Below are 19166 nucleotides of genomic sequence, written 5' to 3' on the forward strand. Positions count from 1 at the left end.
TGTTACAATTTTAAAAATGGTGCAAGGAGAGAAAAATTGGGGGTATGCTTATGTGGAATTCTTTGAAAGGGCCAGAACAGGTTTAACAAGGCCATTATTAAAGTACATGGGATTCTGGGCTTTATTAGCAGAAATTGTGTGGCACGGTGGCACAGTGGTTAGCACTGTTATCTCACAGCACCAGGGACCCCGGTTTTATTGCAGCCTTGGGAGACTGTGGGTGTGGAGTTTGCACATTCTCCCCGTGTCTGTGTGTTTCTCCTCTGGATGCTCCGGTTCCCTTCCGCAGTCCAATGATGTGCAGGTTAGGTGGGATTGTGGGAATAGGGCTGAAGAGTGAGCCCAGTTAGTATACTCTTTCAGAGGGTCAGTTCAGACTCAGCAGGTTCAGCAGGGGATTGGGAACCTGAATTGTAGCTCCATTGCACAAGAAGCTGAGAGTAGTGAGGTCATGAGTAAGGTTTCAAAGTTGCAGGAGTGTACCGGCAGGAAGGAAGGTGGTCTAAAGTGTGTCTACTTCAATGCCAGGAGCATCCGGAATAAGGTGGGTGAGCTTGCGGCATGGGTTAGTACCTGGGACTTCGATGTTGTGGCCATTTCGGAGACATGGATAGAGCAGGGCGAGGAATGGTTGTTGCAGGTGCCGGGGTTTAGATATTTCAGTAAGCTCAGGGAAGGTGGTAAGAGAGGGGAAGGGGTGGCATTGTTAGTCAAGGACAGTATTACGGTGGCTGAGAGGACATTTGATGAGGACTCGAATACTGAGGTAGTATGGGCTGAGTTAAGAAATAGGAAAGGAGAGGTCACACTGTTAGGGCTTTTCTATAGGCCTCCGAAATGTTCCAGAGATGTAGAGGAAAGGATTGCATAGATGATTCTGGATAGGAGCGAGAGTAACAGCGTAGTTGTTATGGGGGACTTTAACTTTCCAAATATTGACTGGAAACACTATAGTTCGAGTACTTTAGATGGGTCCGTTTTTGTTCAATGTGTGCAGGAGGGTTTCCTGATGCAGTATGTAGATAGGCCAACAAGAGGTGAGGCCGTATTGGATTTGGTACTGGGTAATGAACCAGGACAGGTGTTAGATTTGGAGGTAGGTGAGCACTTTGGTGATAGTGACCACAATTCGATTACGTTTACTTTAGCGATGGAAAGGGATAGGTATACACCGCAGGGCAAGAGTTATAGCTGCGGGAAAGGCAATCATGATGCGATGAGGCAAGACTTAGGATGCACCGCCTGGAGAGGAAAACTGCAGGAAATGGAAATTTGGAGCATGTTCAAGGAACAGCTACTGCGTGTCCTTGATAAGTATGTACCTGTCAGGCAGGGAGGAAGTGGTCGAGCGAGGGAACCATAGGTTACTAAAGCAGTTGAAACACTTGTCAAGAGGAAGAAGGAGGCTTATGTAAAGATGAGATGTGATGGTTCAATTAGGGCGCTTGAGAGTTACAAGTTAGCTAGGAAGGCTCTAAAGAGAGAGCTAAGAAGAGCCAAGCGAGGACATGAGAAGTCTTTAGCAGGTAGGATCAAGGATAACCCTAAAGCTTTCTATAGATATGTCAGGAATAAAAGAATGACTAAGGTAAGAGTAGGGCCAGTCAAGGACAGTAGTGGGAAGTTGTGCGTGGAGCCCGAGGAGATAGGAGAGGTGCTAAATTAGTATTTTTTGTCTGTATTCACACAGGAAAAATAGAAAGTTGTCGAGGAGAATACTGAGATACAGGTTACTAGACTAGAAGGGCTTGAGGTTCATAAGGAGGAGGTGTCAGCGATTCTGGAAAGTGTGAAAATAGATAAGTCCCGTGGGCCAGATGGGATTTATCCTAGTATTCTCTGGGAAGCTAGGGAGGAGATTGCTGAGCCTTTGGCTTTGATCTTTAAGTCATCTTTGTCTACAGAAATAGTGCCAGAAGACTGGAGGATAACAAATGTTGTCCCCTTGTTCAAGAAGGGGAGTAGAGATAACCCCGGTAACTATAGACCAGTGAGCCTTACTTCTGTTGTGGGAAAAGTCTTGGAAAGGTTTATAAGAGATAGGATGTATAATCATCTGGAAAGGAATAATTTGATGAGAGATAGTCAACATGGTTTTGTGAAGGGTAGGTCGTGCCTCACAAACCTCATTGAGTTCTTCGAGAAAGTGACCAAACAGGTGGATGAGGGTAAAGCAGTTGATGTAGTGTATATGGATTTCAGTAAAGCATTTGATATGGTTCCCCACGGTAGGCTATTGCAGAAAATACAGAGGCATGGGATTCAGGGTGATTTAGCAGTTTGGATCAGAAGTTGGCTAGCTGATAGAAGACAAAGGGTGGTGGTTGATGGGAAATGTTCTGACTGGTGTCCAGTGACTAGTGGTGTACCACTAGGATATGTTTTGGGGCCGCTGCTGTTTGTCATTTTTATAAATGATCTGGAGGAGGGCGTAGAAGGATGGGTGAGTACATTTGCAGATGACACTAAAGTCGGTGGAGTTGTGGACAGTGCAGAAGGATGTTACAAGTTACAGAGGGACATAGATACGCTGCAGAGCTGGGCTGACAGGTGGCAAATGGAGTTTAATGCAGAAAAATGTGAGGTGATTCATTTTGGAAGGAATAACAGGAAGACAGAGGACTGGGCTAATGGTAAGATTCTTGGTAGTGTGGAAGAGCAGAGAGATCTCGATGTCCATGTCCATAGATCCCTTAAAGTTGCCACCCAGGTTGAGAGGGTTGTTAAGAAGGCGTATGGTGTATTAGCTTTTATTGGTAGAGGAATTGAGTTTCGGAGCCATGAGGTCATGTTGCAGTTGTACAAAACTCTGGTGCGGCCGCATTTGGAGTATTGCGTGCAGTTCTGGTCGCCACATTATAGGAAGGATGTGGAAGCATTGGAAAGGATACAGAGAAGATTTACAAGGATGTTGCCTGGTATGGCGGGAAGATCGTATGAGGAAAGGCTGAAGGACTTGAGGCTGTTTTCATTAGAGAGAAGAAGGTTAAGAGGTGACTTAATTGAGGCATACAAGATGATCAGAGGATTAGATAGGGTGGACATTGAGAGCCTTTTTCCTCGGATGGTGATGTCCAGCACAAGGGACATAGCTTTAAATTGAGGGGAGAGAGATATAGGACAGATGTCAGAGGTAGGTTCTTTACTCACAGAGTAGTAAGGGCGTGGAATGCCCTGCCTGCAACAGTAGTGGACTCGCCAACACTAAACGCATTCAAATGGTCATTGGATAGGCATATGGACGATAAGGGAATAGTGTAGATGGGCTTTAGAGGGGTTTCACAGGTCAGCGCAACATCGAGGGCCAAAGGGCCTGTACTGCGCTGTAATGTTCTATGTTCTTTGACGAGTCATATCATAGAATCATAGAATTTACAGTGCAGGAGGAGGCCATAATGTTCTATGTTCTATGACTCAGAGGGCCAAATAGCCTGCTTTTGCACTGTAGGAATTCGATGGATTCTATGCAGGAATTTAAAAACCAGAAGGTTAATCTACACTTTATAAAACACGGGTTCAGCTGGTGTATTGTGTCCAATTCCAGACAGTACATTTTCGGAAAGCTACAGAGAGGGTACGTATGAGATTTACTAGAATGCTTAGAGAGAAAGAAGCAGATAGAGATCTTTAAAATCATGAATGGTTTGATGGAATAAAGAGAAACTGATTCCAATGACTGAAGGGTTGAAAAAGAGAATGCAGATTTATCATAGCATCATAGAATTAACAGTGCAGAAGGAGGCCATTCGGCCCATCGTGGTCTGCACCGGCTCTTTGAATGCGCACCCTACCCAATCCCACACCTCCATAACCCAGTAACCCGACCCAACACTAAGGGCAATTTTGGACACTAAGGGCAATTTTAGCATGACCAATCCATCTAACCTGCACATCTTTGGACTGTGGGAGGAAACTGGAGCACCCGGAGGAAACCCACGCACACATGAGGTGAATGTACAGACTCCGCACAGGCAGTGAACCAAGCCAGGAATCGAACCTGGGACACTGGAGCTGTGAAGCAACAGTGCTAATGATTATGCTACCGTGCTGCCCCAGGTGGTTTATGGTTGTCTTCCCTGGTGCGGGGTGATTTGATCAAAATTTCAAGATATTAAGGAGAGGAGATAAGTTAGATAGAGGAAAATATTTCCATTAGTTGGGAAATCTAGGACAAGGGGGCATAATTTAAAAATTAGAGCCAAACATTTGAGAAGTGAAATTAGGAAACATTTCTACACACATGGTGCAGTAGAAATTTGGAATTCTCAACCCCCAAGTGGCAATTGATGCACATTCTCCCTATGCCTGCGTGGATTTCCTCCGGGCGCTCCGGTTTCCTCCCACAAGACCCAAAAGACGTGCTTGTTGGGTGAATTGGACATTCTGAATTTTCCCTCAGTCTACTCGAACTTCATTGCAGTGTTAATGTAAGCCTACTTATGACACTAATAAAGATTATCGTTATTGGTCAATTGGTCATTTTAAATATGAGAATAGTGGAGATTTGGATAATTGTAGAAGCATTAAGGCATATGGAACAAAGATGTGCATATATTAGATCACAGATCTGCCATGATCTCATTTAATGATGGTCAGGCATGAAGTGCTAAATGGCATTAAATTGTTCCTCTGTTCAGAGGTGGCAGGCAGAAAAACCAGAGGCAACATGAAGATTTTGTTTAAAAAAGTAAAGTAAGTAAAGTCACCATAGTCCCAGATGATCGTAGGCTGTTTTCCCCTTCGAACTGGTGGTGATTAAACCTGAAGATCACAGAACCTCAGGCAAGGGACAAGGTTGAGAAGGCAAGGCTTTCATGAATAACCTCAGCCGGTACGGTAATTGAAACCACGCTGCTGGCCTTCCTCTGCATCACAAATCAGCTGTCCAGCAAACTGAGCTAGTGAGCTCCTCCTTTGTTTAAACAGTGGGTAGTTAGGACTTGGACTGTACTGTTCATCAGGGCAATGTGTATAGTTTTAATAATAACTCTCAACAGTAAATTGCATAAATACTTCAAGGAGAAAGAATTGCAGGAAAGAGCTGATGCAGACTTGATTGGTTGACTGACCTCCTTCTGTGCTGTACTATTCTATAACTACCAATCGGCAGATAGCGAATACCTATTAAAATCTCTTACTCATTTAATCTCATGAAGGAGATTTAAAGAATGCCCTGAATGAACAAGTGCTATTATTGTTTGCAACATATTGTAATTTGCATGAAGCAGGCTTACATTCCAAGCATTATGGGCTGAATTTACAACTCTGGCTGGCAGTCATGCCGATGCCCTGGCACTATCTCACCTCCCGGCCATTCATGCAGAGGGAAGATGGGGGAAAGTATCCGTTAAAGCTTCCCGATAGCTCATTTAGTAAATGCAAGGATCTGGATGAATAGTCCTGGGTTCAATCACTGTTTCTACTGGGTTCCAACAATCTCAACGTAGGTCATTTATATTAGCTAGAGTGCCACAGTTGGCCTCAGTATCCCTCAGTGAAGTAGAGATGCCGGCGTTGAACTGGGGTAGGCACAGTAAGAAGCCTGGTGTTGTAAGACTTCTTACTGTCCCTCAGTGAACAAATCGAGTGGGTGCTCTAACACACTAGGCAACACTTTTAACTTAAACAGGGGCATGAAATGAGTGATATTGAATCAGGTGTTCCTTTTACTCCCCCGTGGAAAGGGAGATCAGGCAAGAGTACAATTCGTGGCTGACAATATGGTCCTATTTTGCAAACCGGTTAAAGTTAAGGTGACCAAATTCAAAATCTTTATCTTTGTTTATAAATCCCTCCAGTTCACCGATCCTATTTCCCAGGCATGAATCTAGTCTCTCATACACCTTACGTCTCCTGGCATTCTTCACTTTCGGTCATTAAGGTTTTTTCCACTCAGAAATCCCTTGGTAGACTTGCCTTAAAAACATCAAAATACTCATGTTGACTAGTTTTCTTGTCATTTCTTCGAATACTGCTCAGTCTGATTTCTCCCATCTGAAGCAAATTTGGACATTTTAGTGCATTATAGGTCCTTACAAATGCTCATTGTCCTACGGAAGCTAAAGGAATTCGGCATGTCTGCATCGACTCTCACAATCTTCTACAGATGTGCCATAGAGAGCATCCTATCCGGCTGCATTACAGCTTGGCATGGCAACTGCTCGGCCCAAGATCACAAGAAACTGGTGAACGACTTGACTTCCGGGCGGCGAGCGAGGAGGTCGCAGGGAGAGGGGCTCCCGCAAGCGGTGGACAGCAGGAGGAACAGCCCCCCCCCCCCCCCCCCGACAGGCCGGACGGCGGAGGAGGAGCGCCGGCGGAGGAGCCGGAGCGGGAGCCGAGGAGCCGGAGCGGAGGAGCCGAGGAGCCGGAGCGGAGGAGCCGAGGAGCCGGGGCGGAGGAGCCGAGGAGCCGGAGCGGAGGAGCCGAGGAGCCGGAGCGGAGGAGCCGAGGAGCCGGAGCGGGAGCCGAGGAGCCGGAGCCGAGGAGCCGGAGCGGAGGAGCGGAGGAGCCGGAGCGGGAGCGGAGGAGCCGGAGCGGAGGAGCCGGAGCGGCGACAGGGGGGCCCAACAGCAGCAGGTCCATCCCCTCTCCCCCCCCCCCCCCCCCCCCACGCGGGCCAGGAGCGGTGCGGCGGCGGCGGCGGCCCCTCTTCTCTCCCCCCCCCCCACGCGACCCAGGAGCGGTGCGGCGGCGGCGGCCCCTCTTCTCTCCCCCCCCCCCACGCGGGCCAGGAGCGGTGCGGCGGCGGCGGCCCCTCTTCTCTCCCCCCCCCCCCCCCACGCGGGCCAGGAGCGGTGCGGCGGCGGCGGCCCCTCTTCCCTCCCCCCCCCCCCACGCGACCCAGGAGCGGTGCGGCGGCGGCGGCCCCTCTTCTCTCCCCCCCCCCCCACGCGGGCCAGGAGCGGTGCGGCGGCGGCGGCCCCTCTTCTCTCCCCCCCCCCCCCACGCGGGCCAGGAGCGGTGCGGCGGCGGCGGCCCCTCTTCTCTTCCCCCCCCCCCCCAGCCAGCAGCGGGGACCCCCCCCCCCCAGCCAACAGCGGGGACCCCCCCCCCCCAGCCAGCAGCGGGGACCCCCCCCCCCCCAGCCAGCAGCGGGGACACAACCCCCCCCCCCCCAAGCCAGCAGCGGGGACACAACCCCCCCCCCCCCCCCCCCAGCCAGCAGCGGGGACACAACCCCCCCCCCCCCCCAGCCAGCAGCGGGGACACAACCCCCCCCCCCCCAGCCAGCAGCGGGGACACAACCCCCCCCCCCCCCCCAGCCAGCAGCGGGGACCCCCCCCCCAACCAGCAGCGACCACCGGCCCACTCGCCCCTCCCCCCCCCCCAACTGCTGTGACCACCACGTGGCAAAGACAAAGGGACTCTCTCTCCTGGTTGAGTGGGGAAAAAAGAAAAAAAGAGACTTGTATTTCTGTTCTTCCCAAAAGAAAACTGGTAAAGAGAAAAGGGGTAGGGGAAATAAATTTAAAAAAAAAAAAATATATATATATATATATATATATATATATACATATATAGATATATAATAATAAATAAAATAAAAATAGGGTGCGGAAAAGGGAGAAAAAGAAGAACAAGGAGAGAAGAAAAGATGAAGGGGAAGGGGGAGAAAAAAGTGCCAGAAAGGAGCCAAGAGAAAGGGGGCACCGGAAGTAGACTGGGCAAAGGGAAAGCCAGCTCGGGCGAACGAGTCAACACGCGAAGCGGCGGGAAGGATGCTTCGCCGCATCCAGAAGAGCTGGACGGGCGGGCAACCTCTCCCCTGGGGTTAGAGGGGGGCGTGAATTGGAAGGAAGCCTTTGCCGAGGTGGTGAGGGAGCAGCTGCAGGCATTCAAGGCAGAGTTAAAAGCAGACGCAGAGGCCGCAGCACAGGCAGCAGTGACCAGGGCCATGTCAGGGGTGCAGCAGGTTCTGACCAGATTGGAGAAGAAAGTGGATGCCCAAGGGAAGATACTGGAAGCCCAAGGGAAGATACTGGAAGCCCAGGGGGCAACCATTAAAGAGCTGGAGAAGGCAGCGACTGACGCGAGCGACCGGGTCATATCCCTGGAGAGGGGAATGGTGAAACTGAGTGCAACACAGGGGAGCCTGAAGGGCAGGGTAGACGACCAGGAGATCAGCTCGAGAAGGCAAAATATCAAGATAGTGGGCCTGCCAGAGGGGATAGAGGGTAGAAATCCCACAACATTCGTGGCTGCGATGCTGGGCTCCTTAGTGGGGTGGGAAACGTTTCCCACCCCACCGGAAATGGACAGAGCTCATCGGTCACTGCGCCCGAAGCCCAAGGAAGGGGAAAAACCGAGAGCAGTTATAGCCAGACTGCACCGGTACCGGGATAGGGAGACAATCCTGCGCTGGGCCAAGGAGAATAGAGCCTGCAATTGGGACGGGCACGCCATCCGAATCTACGAGGATTTTGGAGCGGACATAGCTAAGAGACGGGCGGAGTTCAACAGAGCGAAAGCAGCTCTCTATAAGAACAAAGTACGTTTTGGTATGCTGTACCCAGCAAAACTCTGGGTCACATACCAACACAAGGAATATTTCTTTACAGCCCCTGCCGAGGCGAATAGATTCGTCGAGGAGCACGGGCTGGAAAAACGCCATGGGAAGTAGGGACGAGGGGCCCATGGCAAGGAGACACGTCATGCCGACGGGGGGGTGGGGAGGGGCGAGGCAAAGCCAGCCCCCTCCCCCCTGGCAGAAACACCCAGAACGGAAAACAACCCAATGCCCTAGGGCCCGCTCCAGGTGGGAGGCCAGGCCCCGGCACGAGGGAACGGGAGTACTGGAGAGGGGAGAGGGGAAGCGGGACAGCAACCTCCGAGAGGGGAGCCACCGTGCTAGCAGGAAAGCTAGCGAAGGGGGCGCGCAACAGAGCAGGGCCGCAGCGCACCCCCAACAGGGGGGAAGGCGCCAGGCAGGGGAGGGGGGGGATCACCCATCAAAGGTGGGAGAGCAAATGGGGACAGGAATGGGGGAGAGAGGGGCAATGGAGGGGTACACAGGGGTATCCCCGAAAGGGATAGAGCGGGGGGGGGGGGGCACCCGGGGGGCGAGAGACCAGGGAGGGGAAACGCAGGGACGAAGGGACAAAAGAGGCCAGTAAGGGAATAGGGCCACAAAGTGCCACAGACAAGGGCTCGAAACAGGGAACTGCTGCAAGCACCCACCCAGTACGGTCTGTGGGTGAAGGGGCCCCCCGGAGTGCAGGGGACTACCCGCGTGGCGGACACAAAGTGGACGGCCATGGCGAGTGTCCCCGGGACAAGGGGGAACCCCGGAGCGCAGGGACCCGACCGCATGGGGAGAGCAGTGATAGTGGACATCCTGGACGGCCCCCTAACATAGGGAAACCCCAGAGGGCAGGGGCGCGTCCACCGGACAAATATGGTTAACCCCACAGGAGCAAGGGGGCAGAAGCCCCCCACCAGAATAGTCACCTGGAACGTAAGGGGACTTAACGGCCCAGTGAAGAGATCTAGAGTCCTCACCCACCTTAGAAACATGAGGGCCGACATAGTCTTCCTCCAAGAGACGCACTTGAGGGAGCAGGACCAACTGCGGGTAAGAAAGGGCTGGGTGGGACAAACCTATCATTCCTGTTATGGGGCAAGGGCCAGGGGGGGTGGCGATCCTGATTGGCAAGAGGACAATGTTTAGGGCGACAAAGACGGTTACGGACCCAGGGGGACGGTATGTCATGGTCAGCGGGGCCCTGGATGGGGCGCCGGTAGTTCTAGTTAACGTGTACGCGCCCAACTGGGACGACACGAGCTTCATCCAAAAGACCATGGCAGAAATCCCGGACATAGCGACGCACCGACTAATCATGGGGGGGGACTTCAACTGTGTACAGGACCCAACGACGGACAGATCAAACCCCAGAACGGGGAAAACCTCAAACATGGCAAGGGAACTCAGCCACTATATGGAGCAGATGGGAGCAGTAGACCCCTGGAGATTCGCCCACCCGGGGGAGAAAGAATTCTCTTTCTTCTCCCCAGTACACAACGTGTACACCAGAATTGACTTCTTTGTGGTGGGGAAAACGGTGCTTCCAGAGATAGACAAGGTGGAATACTCCGCAATTGTGATATCAGACCACGCTCCACACTACATGGATGTGCGGCTAGAGACGGGAAGGGCCCAGCGCCCCAAATGGAGGTTGGACGGTGCCTTACTAGCTGACAAGGCCTTCAGCGAAAGGATAGCGCAGGCCATAGCGGAGTACACTGAGATCAACCAAAACGGGGAGGTCTCACCCTCCACGTTCTGGGAAGCGCTTAAGGCCGTACTAAGAGGGGAAATCATAGCCTACAAAGCGCAAAGAGATAGGGAGGAAAGGGTGGCTAGGCAGAAGCTGGTCGACTCCATACTGGAGGTAGACCATAAATACTCCGAGGCCCCGACTGTAGAACTCCTGGCGGAGAGAAAAGAATTACAAAGGAACTTTGACCTGCTCTCCACCAGGAAAGCAGTACACCAACTCCGCCAGGCACGCGGGGCCCTATACGAACACGGAGACAAAGCCAGCCGCCTGTTGGCCCACCAGCTGAGAAAGCAGGCAGCCAGCAGAGAAATTGCGCAAATCAGAGATACCAGAGGCACGTTGGAAACAGAACCAGAGAAGATTAACAAAACCTTCAAGGCCTTCTACCAAGAGCTGTACACCTCAGAGCCCCCAACGGGGAAGGCTGGGATGAACCGGTTTCTTGACGGACTGAACATACCAGTTGTGGGAGAGGGCAGAAAACGGGATCTGGAAGCACCACTAGCACTGGGAGAGATCATGGAGAGCATTAGCTCCATGCAGGCGGGGAAGGCGCCGGGACCGGACGGATTCCCGGCGGACTTCTACAAAAAATTTGCGACAGCGCTGGCCCCGCACATGCGGGAGATGTTCACAGACTCGCTAGCTAGGGGCACGTTGCCACCCACGTTAGCACAGGCCTCAATCTCGCTGATACCTAAGAAAGACAAAGACCCAACGGAATGTGGGTCATACAGACCCATATCTCTGCTGAATGCAGACGCCAAAATACTGGCCAAAATCCTAGCCAAAAGGCTAGAAGACTGTGTACCTGAGGTGGTCACAGAGGACCAGACGGGCTTTGTCAAAGGTAGACAGCTGACCGCGAACATCAGGCGCCTGCTGAACGTGATAATGACCCCCTCCGGGGAGAGAACACAAGAGGTGATCGTCTCCCTGGACGCAGAAAAGGCCTTCGACAGAGTCGAATGGATATACCTCATAGAGGTACTGGAGCGGTTCGGGCTTGGAACAGGGTTCACAGCTTGGGTAAAGCTCCTGTACAACGCTCCCATGGCGAGTGTACAGACCAACAATACCAACTCCCAATACTTCCAGCTGCACAGGGGCACCAGACAAGGATGCCCACTGTCCCCGCTGCTGTTCGCACTAGCAATCGAACCGCTAGCAATCGCGCTCAGGGCAGCAAAAAATTGGAGGGGGATCCGAAGGGGAGGTAGAGAGCACAGAGTCTCACTCTATGCGGATGATCTGCTCCTCTATATCTCGGACCCACAAAGCAGCATGGACGGAATCATCGCGCTCCTGAAAGAGTTTGGAGCCTTCTCGGGCTACAAACTCAACATGAGCAAAAGTGAGATCTTCCCATTACACCCGCAAGGGGGGGGGGGGGGGGGGGGGCAGCACTAAAGGGGCTGCCGTTCAAACAAGCCCGACATAAATTCCGCTACCTGGGGATCCAAATAGCCCATGACTGGAAAGGGATCCACAAATGGAACCTCACCAGCCTGACGGAGGAAGTTAAAAAGGACCTGCAAAGATGGAACACACTCCCGCTCTCCCTCGCGGGGAGAGTTCAGACGATCAAAATGAACGTACTGCCCAGGTTCCTCTTCCTGTTTAGATCCATTCCGATCTACATCCCCAAGGCCTTTTTCAAAGCGCTGGACAAACTCATCATGGCGTTCGTATGGGGGGGTAAAAATGCTAGGATCCCAAAGAAGGTCTTACAAAAAACAAAAACCAGGGGAGGGTTAGCCCTCCCGAATCTACAATTCTACCACTGGGCAGCAACAGCCGAGCGAGTAAGGGGATGGATCCAGGAGCCAGAAGCTGAGTGGGTGCGTGCGGAGGAGGCCTCCTGCATGGGAACCTCCCTCCGGGCCCTCGCCACGGCAGCACTCCCATCCCCACCCAAAAAACACTCCAGCAGCCCAGTGGTGACAGCCACCCTCCAATCCTGGAACCAACTGCGGCAGCAACTTGGCCTGACCAAAATGTCGAACAGGGCTCCCATCTGCAACAACCATAGGTTCAAACCAGCACTGACCGACGCCACCTTCAAAAGGTGGAGGCAGGACGGGGGGACACTGACAGTCAGGGACCTATACACGGACGACAGGATCGCAACACTGGACGAACTGACAGAGAAATTTCAGCTAGCTGGGGGGAACGAGCTACGGTACCTGCAGCTCAAAAACTTCCTACGAAAGGAGACAAGGACGTACCCACAACCGCCACGACAGACACTACTGGAAGACCTACTGGACGCAAGTATCCTAGAGAAAGGGAACTGTAGTGACATGTATGACCGACTGGTAGATAGGGACGACACCGTACTGGACGCAACAAGGAGGAAATGGGAGGACGACCTGGGGATGGAGATCGGGTGGGGACTCTGGAGCGAAGCACTGCATAGGGTCAACTCCACCTCCACGTGCGCAAGGCTCAGCCTGACGCAACTAAAAGTGGTACATAGAGCCCACTTAACAAGAACCCGTATGAGTAGGTTCTTCCCGGAGGTGGAAGACAGATGTGAACGGTGCCAAAGAGGCCCGGCCAACCACGCCCACATGTTCTGGTCCTGCCCCAGACTCGTGGAGTACTGGACAGCCTTCTTCGAGGTAATGTCCAAAGTGGTGGGAGTGAGGGTGGAGCCATGCCCGATAGTGGCGGTCTTCGGGGTTTCAGAACAGCCAGATCTATTCCTGGGGAGGAGGGCGGATGCCCTTGCCTTTGCCTCCCTGATCGCCCGCCGTAGAATCCTGTTTGGCTGGCGGTCAGCAGCACCGCCCAGAGCTGCGGACTGGCTGTCCGACCTCTCGGAATCTCTCCAAATGGAGAAAATCAAATTTGCCATCCGAGGGTTGGACGACGACTTCCACAGAACGTGGGAGCCATTCATGCAACTGTTCCGGGACCTATTTGTGGCCAATGTACAAGAGGAAGAATAGTCGGGGGAAGGTAGCGGGAGGGGGGGGGGGGGGGCTACAGGTTCGTTACGGGGGTTCGATGGCTAGCTAAGGCCCAAAACCAAGCTAAATAAACATGTTGAGGGGGGGAGGGGGGGGGGGGCGCAGTTACTACTACGAAGATGCTTACCTGTAAATATGTATGTTAATTTTTGCGTGTTTGTTTTTGTTTGTTTTTTTTTCTCTCTCCTAACAATTTGTAATTTGTTCAATATAAAATACGAAAACTGAATAAAAACATTTATAAAAAAAAAAAAGAAACTGGTGAACTCAGCCCAATGCAACACACAAGCTTGCCTCCCTTCCATCGATTCTGTCTACACCTCCCGCTGCCTCAGGAAGGCAGACAGCATTGTCAGAAAACCCTCACGCCCAGGCTTTGCCCTCTTCCAGACCCTTCCATCAGGCAGAAGATACAGGAGTCTGAAGACCCGCACATCCAGATATAGGAATGGCTTCTTCCCCACAGCTACTAGACTCCTCAACGACTCTCCCTCAGGCTGATCTGTTCCCTGTAAGAACACTATTCATAACACCCTCGGGTGCTCTTGCTCATGCATTGCTTGTTTGACCCTTGTTCCGCACTGTAACCGATCACTATTTGTTGATGTGCCATTTTTCAATGTACTCTGTCGATTATTCTTTTGTCCACTATGTACGTACATTCTGTGCATGTTCCCTTGGCCGCTGAAAAATACTTTTCACTGTACTTCGGTACATGTGACAATAAAAATATCAATCAATGATTGTCCAGGATTCTTCCTCCTAATGTCTTTATGGATGTCCAGTGACCCAAGTACAATTTACATTTGTAGACATCAAGTAAGGATAGTGTGAGTCAGATGTCTGATGAATCCTTTGATAAAATGTGGACACTCATTGTCCCAGCTCACACATGAAGAATGTTGTGGTGCTGGAAAGCAAATTGGCCTCTTGAAATTATACTTCATTAAATCATTTCCATCAGGATAGGTCGGGAGGCAACATTGTCAGAGTGCAGTTCTTTTGTATTATTTCTAAAATAATTTGATGAAGCACGTGGTTAGCCACTATTTGTAATTAGTCACTGTATTTGAATATAAATACGACAAGTTTGAGTCTCTGTTAAAGCTAACGGGATCGACTAATCTATTGATTGGCAAGTATATTGGAAGAGTTCTTTTTCAACATTAAAGCTTTCTCTGTACAACATTTTGTTTACAATAACATCTTTACCATAGGGGAACACATAAAAGTAAATATGTACACAAAGGGTTGAAAGTACACATAATTACACTGATTGCTGTAATTCAGCAGGAATGTTGGATTTCAAACATTTATTTATACAAACCAAATGTTGTGTGGTCATTCAATTAAACTGAAGTATTGTAGAAACTGCCTTAAACATAGACAAATTAGTTTTACCAGTTCATGTAGAAGCAGAGCTTGGGTTCTTACTCAAGTTTAAAAACATACAAGTTTACCCAGTTGCGAACGCAATGTGAAATCATGTGGTTGACCTAAGCATGAGGTCATGCACTTGTCCCAGACAAACAAATCAGAATGTTTTCTTCATGCCAAATGACTAGGAGCTGTGGAGGAGCAAAGGTATTTAGATGTCCATGCAACCAAAGCACTAAAGAATGCTGACCTTTGTGCACGATCGAACGGCCTTGCTGCTCCCGCAAACCAGCGTGCCACAGCACAAGAGGACCAATAGAAGCCGGGAGACCCTTCTCCTGGGATCTTCCCGGCTCGCAATACCTCACAAGATCTAATGTGATCTTGCGAGATGTTGCAATGTGATCACCCTGGCCACCCTGAGGAGGTTGTGCAGTTTTTTTTCTTCACTGTTGGCCGGTCCGGACTACGTTGCCCATGGTGCTGACTGCCTCTGCCATCTGTGCCCAGGCACGATGAACGGTGGTGGCTAGCAGCCTCCATCCTAGGCTGGGGTGCAGGGGCACCCGCCTGTCCTCCACCGCGTCCAGGAGGATCTCCAACTCACCCTTGGTGAAGCGTGGTGCTGCTCTCCTTGCTGACACCTTGTTAGCTACGATGGTGTGTGGGGAGTGAAGTGTGTATATGCGGCTACAGCTTGTCAGCCTCCTGAGTTTCAATCATGGAACCGGCGAAACTGGCACCATTTCTCATTAGAATCAATTGTGTTCCACGTATTCTTTTTAAATGGTGTCCCGACCTCTGGAGCCCCAAACACGATCCCCAAACCCCTAAGCCCCAACTCACTGTAAGGGGGTCCCCGGGCACCCCCACACATCCCAACACCTGCACAAGGCACCCTCAGCTCAATCACCGCCATGCAGAAAATGCCAGTTTAGCATCTTGGCAGTCCCGCCTGGGTACCTTGGCAGTGCCAGTGTGACACCCAGGTGGCATTGACAGGCTATCAAGAGATAGAAGCTGAAATATTCTGGAAAAGCTTTTTATAAATAAAATTTTTTATGTAGTTCAAAAATCTACTAATTGAATCATTTAACAGTACTTTATGATTACAAAATACTTGTTCAAAATTAGTTCTGTTCATCAAATGATGTTAATCACTTCACTGTTAAAAAAAAAACCTAGGTACACCAGATTGAACAAGGTGTAACTTTTAAGGGGTTTTGAACAGTGTGATGTTTGTTGTTGAGTTTCTCGGGATGGATTAAAATTGTAGTGTAGCCAAAGAACTATCAAGCTATATTATTAAACAAAGCTAGTTTATTTACACTACACAAATTATGATTTGAACAAGGTATTAACTGATAAATAAGACTATACTATATCTATGCTACAGAACTCTATAATACTGATCTATCTTAACTCACACCTGCTCTAAGCTTCTCCTTATTCCTTCGCTCACCTTCTCCCAGATGTCTGAGAGGCATTCCCTTTTCTTGGTGAAAAATGAAATGAAATGAAAATCGCTTATTGTCACCAGTAGGCTTCAATGAAGTTACTGTGAAAAGCCCCTAGTCGCCACATTCCGGCGCCTGTTCAGGGAGGCTGGTACAGGAATTGAACCGTGCTGCTGGCCTGCCTTGGTCTGCTTTAAAAGCCAGCGATTTAGCCCAGTGTGCTAAGCCAGTCTGCCCCCCAGCTCTATCTGGTGTACAATAAAGTATCACATTAACTCTTCATGTGCCAGACATCACACATGTCACATCCCCTTTCTTTGAAAATGTTTGAAAACATTTTTCAAACATGCATACATACATGTATGGGAATATGTATATTGTGAAAAGGTTAACAATATAGTTATTAACATATTACAATTCACGGTAGCATGGTGGTTAGCATCAATGCTTCACAGCTCCAGGGTCCCAGGTTCGATTCTCGGCTGGGTCACTGTCTGTGTGGAGTCTGCACGTCCTCCCCGTGTGTGCGTGGGTTTCCTCCGGGTGCTCCGGTTTCCTCCCACAGTCCAAAGATGTGCGGGTTAGGTGGATTGGCCATGCTAAATTGCCCGTAGTGTAAGGTTAATGGGGGGATTGTTGGGTTACGGGTATACGGGTTACGTGGGTTTAGGTAGGGTGATCATTGCTCGGCACAACATCGAGGGCCGAAGGGCCTGTTCTGTGCTGTACTGTTCTATGTTCTATGTTATTACTTGAATCTGTACTCAATATTCACTGTGGCAGTGTGGTACATACCAAACAAGTCATCAGTTCAATCAATCAGATTTTCGATTGGTTTAACCACCTTTGTTGCCTGACATGGTCTTTTTTCAGTGCTTATGATATCGATTTCCTGTCTCCTTTGCCCAAAAAACTGATTTGCTTTCTGGGTTTTTAGCAAGGACTAATTCTTCTCAACTGTTGGAATGATGTTTTGTTTTTCACTGTTTCTTCCTGGCATTAACTTCATCATACATGAACTTGGTATGATCACACACATCTGTCTGTACTATCATGAGTGGTGGATTTTTTTCACATAATGCCTTGCAGTACCTTGCTCGGTTGCTGTCTGGATTGCTTTCCATACTGCATGGTTTGTCAAGTGTGACTGCAAGTCCCAACACTTATTTCCATTGAATTGCAATGCGTTGACCATAGAACATAGAACAGTACAGCACAGAACAGGCCCTTCGGCCCTCAATGTTGTGCCGAACAATGATCACCCTACTTTAAACCCACGTAACCCGTATACCCGTAACCCAACAATCCCCCCATTAACCTTGCACTACGGGCAATTTAGCATGGCCAATCCACCTAACCCGCACATCTTTGGACTGTGGGAGGAAACCGGAGCACCCGGAGGAAACCCACGCACACACGGGGAGGACGTGCAGACTCCACACAGACAGTGACCCAGCCGGGAATCGAACCTGGGACCCTGGAGCTGTGAAGCATTGATGCTAACCACTATGCTACCGTGAGACCCACGCACACACGGGGAGGACCAGTTGTTCTTTGGCTTCAAAGTCGCACCTTTGGGTAAATTCTATTGTTCTGTAGTTACTCTTTGTGTTCTCAAGATCAGTTACTTTTCTCTTATCTGATTAACTTTTGAATTTTTTACTATCAATTCCCTTTAGATTATCTGATGGACCTTTGATCTTTTTAATATAAGTTCCCTTTGGATTATCTGTCGTATCTCTGAGCTCTTTGTGCTTCTCAGCTGGAGTCAACTTCTCCAAGATATCTTCAGTTTCTTGTTGGCTGTTCACTTGTTTTCCTGCACAGTTTATATGCTACTTGTGATCATCGCGTCACTAATTGCAAATAAACTGGATAGACCTTCATAGTCTTCCTCTTCTGGCTCATTTGTTTCACCACTGTCCTCATCGGGTGACTGTGGCATCATGTCTCGATGCCAGTTACAATGATCCTCTGTCTTCATGCTGTCTGGAACTTACAGTCGCTCAACAAAGTTCAAGGCTTTGCACTCTTTCGCTCCCAATATAGACCCTTGCTATGTGTCCAAATGGCGAATTGCATGATGTGACTTTGATTGTGCATCCATGCTTCTAGGTCACATACCTAGTGTTTCAATCGCATTCTCACTGTAGACGATCAAAAGTTTCGATCGATCAAAAACTGTCGGTTGAACTCTCAGGCGGTTCAAATCGGAGAGGCTGAGGAGATTGGCACTCATTCCCATGTCGAGCTTGCAGATGATCAATGTGGCATTCAGCATCCCTGGAATTGTCCATCTGTCTTCAATGGTATCAGCATCACCATCTGTCAGATTACTGCTATCCGTGGTCGCACTTGTATGCAATTCCATCAATTTATTGGTTCCATCTATCTTTGGTGGAATTCTATTTATTTTTTCAATCATGTTACCAACATAAGAATCATCTAACCCGAATATAGCTTCCAAATCTAAGTCATTTTCTACAATGTCGGGTTTATCCTCTGTATTTTTATATTTGTTTAAATGTACCTATTTCATGTTGTAAACTTCTTCTGCAGCTCTTCGTTGAGATTTCCTCAGTGTTCTACATTGCGAGGCAAAGTGGTTTAACTTGCTGCACTTCACACATTTTGTTCCGACTGCCGGGCATTTTTTACTTAAGTGGGCGTGGCCACAACACATACACATCATAACGTTCGTGATGTCATGTTGGTCGTGCGTATACGCTGAAGGGTCGACTTCCGGTCCGTGCTCTTTTTACAAATGCGCATGAGCAAAACAGCCACCCTCTGTAGTGCGCTGTTTTTCTAGTTGTGCCACAGTATCAATGGCATCAACCACATTGTGCACTTTTGTGCCACATTCCTGCACTAACATTTCAGAACTTCTGTTTTTAGATTCTTGTAACGTTAGTTTCTTTTCTCTGAGCAGTTTTTTATGGAGCTTTTCATTGATTTGAGGCTCACAATGCTGATTACATTTTCCAATTACCACATTAAACTTATTTTTGTCATCATCATTCTCAAAGCCAGTTTATTTACAAATTATGATTTGAACAGGTTACAAGGTATTAACT

Source organism: Scyliorhinus canicula, chromosome 2 (genome assembly GCF_902713615.1).
Source record: "Scyliorhinus canicula chromosome 2, sScyCan1.1, whole genome shotgun sequence".
In the NCBI taxonomy this organism is placed as follows: Eukaryota; Metazoa; Chordata; class Chondrichthyes; order Carcharhiniformes; family Scyliorhinidae; genus Scyliorhinus; species Scyliorhinus canicula.